This window comes from Schistocerca nitens, chromosome 2, assembly GCF_023898315.1.
Source record: "Schistocerca nitens isolate TAMUIC-IGC-003100 chromosome 2, iqSchNite1.1, whole genome shotgun sequence".
NCBI classification, from domain to species: Eukaryota; Metazoa; Arthropoda; class Insecta; order Orthoptera; family Acrididae; genus Schistocerca; species Schistocerca nitens.
In genome coordinates this window covers 1096152332-1096159186 of record NC_064615.1, presented here as the reverse complement: position 1 = coordinate 1096159186, position 6855 = coordinate 1096152332, and the positions used below count along the sequence as shown (strand labels likewise).

Sequence of the window (6855 nt, the reverse complement as noted above, 5' to 3'; positions counted from 1 at the left end):
TTTGGGATGTGTGCTCTTGTTTATGTCTGCTCCACAGAAGGTGATATTAAGTTTTATGCTGGCGAGCTTCTTACTAAGATCGAAGCCCACGCCGCTGTTTTACTGGGATTGGGAGAGAAAGTTTATTGTTTATAATATCTATTTAGCATGTGTAGAGCCTCTGAGAGGGTTTCTGCTCCAGCTGAAAAAGATTTATTTACGTCAGTCCGCAAACATGGAACAAATATACATAGACCGTAAATTCAGGAAGAAAGAATGTACACGAAACTCAAAATAGCATTTTTTACCAAGGAAAAAGAGTGTATAATAAACTGCTTAAATATATTTAGGGGATAACGGAAACAAACTAATTTAAAAAGACAGTTAAAAGACGCCGGATACACAATATATTCCGTATTCTCCCCTCCTGTACAAACACCTCATTTATTATGGAGGGATGAATTATGTTTTAGGTAAGCAATTTGGAAAGTTGCCGTACATTCATAGTTTCGATATCAACTACTAGTATGCCTAAAGTGTGTACGACATGTGCAGTGTTCGGTGTTTGCAAATGAAGTAGAAATATCCTGTTTGTAAAACTGTATAAACAGGCTCGCCTTGTTTTCGGAAGGATGATTGTTCAAATCCCTATTCGACAATTCTAATTCACAATTATATTAATACCTTTAGCTGTTAACGGGCGTTGATCTATATCAACTGGGAGAGGTGAAAATCTGTGAGTGGACCGGGACTCGAACCCTGTATCTCGTGCTTACATGGTAGACGCTCTATCCATCTGAGCCACCGAGGGCACAGAGAATAGCGCGACTGCAGGGACTATCTCGCGAACGCCACCCGCGAGACCCACATTCTCACCTTGTATGTCCACACACTACATTCGTAGTGTCCCTACCCAACACACTCATTACTCGTGGAAGACATTCTTACCAAGTCCCGTAGGAGTTCGGGTAATATGTGTGCATCCGCGCAGAAGAAGAAGGTCGTGGCCGGTGTTCCCACAACTATATACTTATATGGATATGGTGTCTGTTCTGTCGGACATGTCCGAAAGAACAGACACCATTGATGACCTGCAGCCGTCTAGAGCGAAATTAGTGTTGGGGTGGGACACTACGAATGTAGTGTATGGACATACAAGGTGAGAATGTGGGTTTCGCCGGAGGTGTGCACCAGGTAGTCCCTGCAGTTGTGCTATCGTCTGTGCCCTCGGTGGCTCAGGTGGATAGAGCGTCTGCCATGCAAGCAGAAGATCCCGGGTTTGAGTCCCGGTCGGGGCACAGATTTTCACATGACCCCATTAACATAGATCAACGCCCGTTAACAGCTGAAAGTATTAATATAATTCTAATTTCGCTGTAGACGGCTGTAGGTCATCAATGGTGTCTGTTCTTTCGGACATGTCCGACAGAACAGACACCATATCCGTATAAGTATGTAATTCTAATTTAGGTTTTCCGTTATTTCTCTAAATCACTTCAGGTAAGTTTCTGATGGTCCCCATCTTCTTAACCATGCCAAACTTTCTTGTTAGTATGTTGTTGCCTGTATGTAGGGTGTTTGTTTTAACTTGAGACAAATAAATATCTCGAAAACAACCCATGGTTCCAAAAAAAAAAAAAACTTGCAGGTGAAAAAATATTAGTAAAGTGAATACTTGTCTGTGATAAAACTGACTACCTCCTACCTACCCCTCCTGGATGCGCGGAGTTAACGTCGCATTTTCAAGTGGGAAACCCTCTCCCCTCCCTATTTTTATTGCATAGTCAGATTCTACACCAAAAAAATACGTACCGTTTACTCAAACCATAGTTTTCCATTCGTGATAGATCGCAATGTAATTCTCAAATATCAGATGTGCCTGTTTTTGTATTTAAGAACCGATACGTTTGATTCTACATGTTATTTACCACGCAAATGTAAATCTTTGTGTTCTAACGGTTTATATTTATGGCTGAAATCTTCATTCGTGTAGGAAATTTGATTGTACAGTGCAATATGATCAGCCGTTTCAATGTCTGTTAGAAACTACGTTTAGCATGATCGAGGAACAACCACTTGGATGTAATAGTTTTCTGTTCCATATGGATGCTAGATATTGGTGACTCCCGCTGCCTCTCACAGCTTGGGCGCTCGATTTCGGTGAGTCCCCTTTGCCTCACACCACTGAAGTGCTTGAATGGGTGAATGCCCATACCACGTGCTACTGTCACTATCACTTCATGGACGTTTCACCTCATTGCAGCGGTTCTGGTTTGTATTCCGCTGTTAGCCGCGAGTTACGACAGTTGGGTGGAAACACACACCGAAACCGGTCACCCTGGTGGCGGGGTTAGAGGGCGGCCACCGAAATCAAGAATTCTCATTTTTTTGAGACTCACCACAATCAATTCTGTACGGAACAGAAAACTATCTTACCACACAAGTAGCTTATTTTCCGGAAATGTCCATGCCTAGCCATATTATTTGTACTATACATTCATATTTGCAACACTCCACGTTTGAGCATCATTGTCAACCATTACCACAAAGAGATTCACATTTACATCGTAAATGAAATGTGGAGTCAAATGCGTCGGTTCTTAATTGCAAAAACAGGCACGCTTGATATTTGTCGATTAGAGAGCAATCTGCCACGAATGGGAATATATTGATTGGAGTAAACCGTACGTATTTTTTGGGGTAGAATCCGAATAGGCAATAAAAATGGAGGGGGGGGCTACCATTTTAAAATATGAAGTACACTCCGCCCACGCAGGAGGAATGGTTAGGAGGTGGCCAGCTATAGCACAGGCAGATGTCGCCTTTACTAACATTAACTTTCCACCTACAATATTATCTTCGTACGATGCGTCATTTTCGAGATATTTACTTATCTCGAGTCAAAACAAACACCACACATCCATTCCCGAGGCAGGATTCGAACACGCTACCGTAGCGGTCGCGCGGTTCCTGACGGTAGCGCTCAGAACCGCTCGGCCACTCCGGCCGGCATACCGTGACACATACAACATCGTTGTAAAGGTGATCCACGGATGAATGAGACACTGACTACTGCTACTACTGCTACGAAGACGGTAAGTTTCCCACTATGTCTTCCTATAACAAAATTTAGACAAAAATTACTTCCCACTCTATAAAAAGTCCACGTATTACCAAAACTACGTACCCAAGAACTATTACCCAACTTAAACTCGCATGCTAAGCTTTGACTAAACAGAACCTAACCTTAATTTAATTGTAACTGGTCTGAATACAACTTGTCTTCACATTAAATGCGCAACTGAAGTAAAACAAATATCTGGGCCTACTCAAATTTCCACCTACCTCGCGTCTTGACAAAATTTTTGCAGACTGCTCGAAAGCATGACAGCAGACAGCAAGCAGGTAGCGGCTACGCTAAATTTCTGTTCTTAAATAAAATTTCCAAACAGTATTGAAACTGCCGCATACCACATGCTGTTTAATGATAAACCTTCTTTAAACAGAAGGAGGGGGAGAGTAACTATTCCTATGAAATGATATTCCAAGTTAGCGATTTAGAAATGAAATATGTATCCAAAAAGACAGACTGAAATTTCTGGTGATATTCACACGTAATATTGGTCTGAACAGTACTAGGCTTAACAGAGTGAATAATGATGTAAAAAGGGTATAATGTCAACAAAGAATTTCTATAAAAACCAAACAGCTTAATCAGTTGATGTGTAAATGCATGACTCAGAGAAGTGGGACGGTCTTTCTCTCAGCTCTTAGCAAGTGAACAAAGTTAACTAGCTGACAATAATCATTTCCACAAATTAGCTGCGCAGTGCAGCAGCCTTGCCTGAAACTTCTTCTCTTCAAGAAATAACATTATTCAAAATTTTTATTCTTTTCGCCTTTCAGTATATACAGCATATTCATCACTGCTGTCCTTTGCAGTAAATCTTTCTTTATCCAACAGATACAATCATAAGTCAACACAGCACTACTGCATCCGTCCATTACCTACCACACTTCAGCTAAGAATGTGCATGGGAAAAAAAAGTGTCACAACAAGACCAAAAGTTGGACAACAGTAACGTAACTTTCTCTGTGACGTGTATACCTATAAATTACAAAAATCAGAGTGACATGGCCACCTCACAATGCTACTACTACTACTACTACTACTACTACTACTATTGCATGCGTTGTCATTTCTGCCCCTCTTCATGGAGACGGCAGGGATTGTAAACCTGTATTTAATCACAGAACACCTGTCCAAATATGCCCGCAAGGCCGGGCTGTTGTTGTCCCTACCTTCTCTTGCCGGATGGACACTGCCGCGAAAGGCAATGTATTGCTTCGAGTCACGGTGCGGCACACAGTTTTAATCTGTCTGGAAATTTCAGCATCGGTGTTAGCCAGTTATTATCGTTGTCAGGTTATACGTCGGAAACTCGCTGGTTGTTCTAGTGGCGTTTTTGTTAGTCATATGAGAAAGACAGCAGTAAAGCGTTCAATGACACTCGACCGTCGATGGTTCGAAGTTTAAGGGACCTAACAAAGAGTTTTAATAATTGAGGGTTCTGTTCGATGAAAGGCTTACTGGTCATGATGAAATCAGATAAAAAGTCCAAATAAAACTATACGAATTTTAAGTAATGGTAATGTAGTTTCTTTAACATTCGTATTTCTTTTTAACAGAGAAGCCGGAACTATAACTATAAAGAAATTTGGTTTTACCTACTTAATTTTTTTTTTTACTTATTTCAACATTTCAAGCGAGCGGCACGTACAGTTTCTAAACAATACATACGAAATCTTCAGTTTCACCCACTTTTGCGTGCTGGACCAACATAGCCATCAGCACTTGTATTTTCCCCACAAATTTTAAAGACAAAGTCATGTCTTTTAAAGTTTGTAAACCATCCCTCACTAGCTGTGAAACATTCAGTGTCCAAAGTAACAGAGAATGACTTAGCGCTTTTTTAAGAATGTAAGCTCCGACAGTTGTGTTTTGTCCTCTACCATGAATGAGCCAATTCAGTAAACATTCTTCAAACGTGGGGACTCACACTGTCACATACGGTTGCTCCCTCCTTATGAGCACTCTTATCTTTCTTCTTCAGAACTGTCGGCAGCTTGGACTACGAATTTGCGAAATTTTTGTCTACAACCTTGTTTTTTCTCTCCATGTTCCAGGCCACAGCAACCTGTTTCCTGCCTTTCTCCCAAAAGTCAGAAACTTTTACTTTGTGGATTTCCACAACTGACCGATTCACTGAACTAAATTGTACACTGTTAAGAGAACAAAGAAGTATCGTAAAAAGTTGAAGACGAAGCAGTTAATCGAACGACTATCGAAACAAGTCGAATTAACGAATATTACGTCGCCACTAACTTAGAATTATAGTGTTTGGTGGACAGTCTGGCATGACATTAGTTTTGAGTTATTGAATGTGCCAGACACACAGAATTTCTTACATTTTTCGAGATTTTTTTCCAGAAACATGACAACCAGATAGATTTATTATGAAATTCTATTCACTACAAGGGCACCGAGTACCCAATATTTCTGGGAGTACATATCAACGACATTTTTCTAAATGATTAACTTTCATTTATAATATTTTATGAACACTGACGGTGCCATAAAGATCTGTGATGTGATAAAGTAAAACATGCCGGTACTACTAGCTCACTTGGTAGGTAACACAGCTGTCTTAAAAGCAACAGAAATGAGATAAAACTCGGGTTCGGATGCACTTGGACGAACCCACAGACCCAGAGGTGTATCCTGACCGATTAACATGAAACGTATTGCCTATCATTAAGTAACGTAACTTTCATTACAGCAGGTAGAAATAGAAACATAATGGAGCGTGTTGTAAAACCCCATGTAATACAAACAAAGAGATTATTCGTTCACTATATTCATAGTATTAAATAAAAATTCTTATTACTGCTGACAGTTATTAAAAATTAAGCACGTTATAGTGATTGAGAGTCAGTATCAGTATGCATAGACCCATAGTTCTATCTGTTGTTTGAATGTATTTATAAAACCTCACAATACTCACCTTGACCTCTAGTGAAACTCGAGCATGTGGCGTATGTTCTGTGATGGAAGGTGCTGTTTATTTCACTGGTATCAGTAGATCACTTTGGGTACTGTGGAGGCCGAGTTCACTAACTCTGTTTTGGGTCGTAAAATTCCACAGATAGTTCTTTAGAAGCATGAGCTTCAAAAATAAGCGTCCAGTCGATGAAACAATAACGGGAATAGTTAAAACAGGTAAAATTTTGTGCATTAATCTGTAACGCTACATCTACGACTGAAATCTCTATTACTAATAGTTTTGTTGATCAACTATTGAGGTTATGAGGCTATTTCTTTTTTCAAAGCAGTTTTTGATCTGGGAATTTGCTAAATAAGTCCTCCTCATATTCATTTTGAAGAATGACTTCTGCATTATGAATACCTTCGTCGGAATCAGGATTAATATATTTTGGAAAAATAATTTTGAAGAAATTTTGAAGAAATGAGACAGCATTAATGTCATTAATAATTTATTTTTCAACTTCACAAGATAGGAAATTCTGAATTGAAGGGCTAAGGTAGTTTTGCGTAAGGGCCCATTTTGGTTTATTTATTAGATTGTAGTTTGCGGGAAGTTTGACGGTTGCTAAAAAGTTTTCAGCCTTTGATTTTCCTATTTTCTCTTTATGTCCCCGAAAAGCGATTCCGGTGTTAGCGTCTTATTCACAATAAGCGGAAGCACCTATTTTCACGCGTTCTCACTTATCCTTAGTTATAAATACATACCGACGTCAACTTTATTTTTCGTAGACCGCGAATTGAATACAACGCATGCCTTGACACGTGCATAT

The 6855-nt window shown here is 39.8% G+C and overlaps 1 non-coding gene across 1 annotated transcript; it reads left to right on the top strand.

Annotated features, from left to right (window-relative positions):
• The first annotated feature begins 1202 nt into the window (after positions 1 to 1202).
• Trnaa-ugc (transfer RNA alanine (anticodon UGC)) lies at positions 1203 to 1277 on the top strand. Its single transcript has one exon. It is a non-coding gene; the product is annotated as a tRNA-Ala (tRNA).
• Positions 1278 to 6855: the final 5578 nt, after the last annotated feature.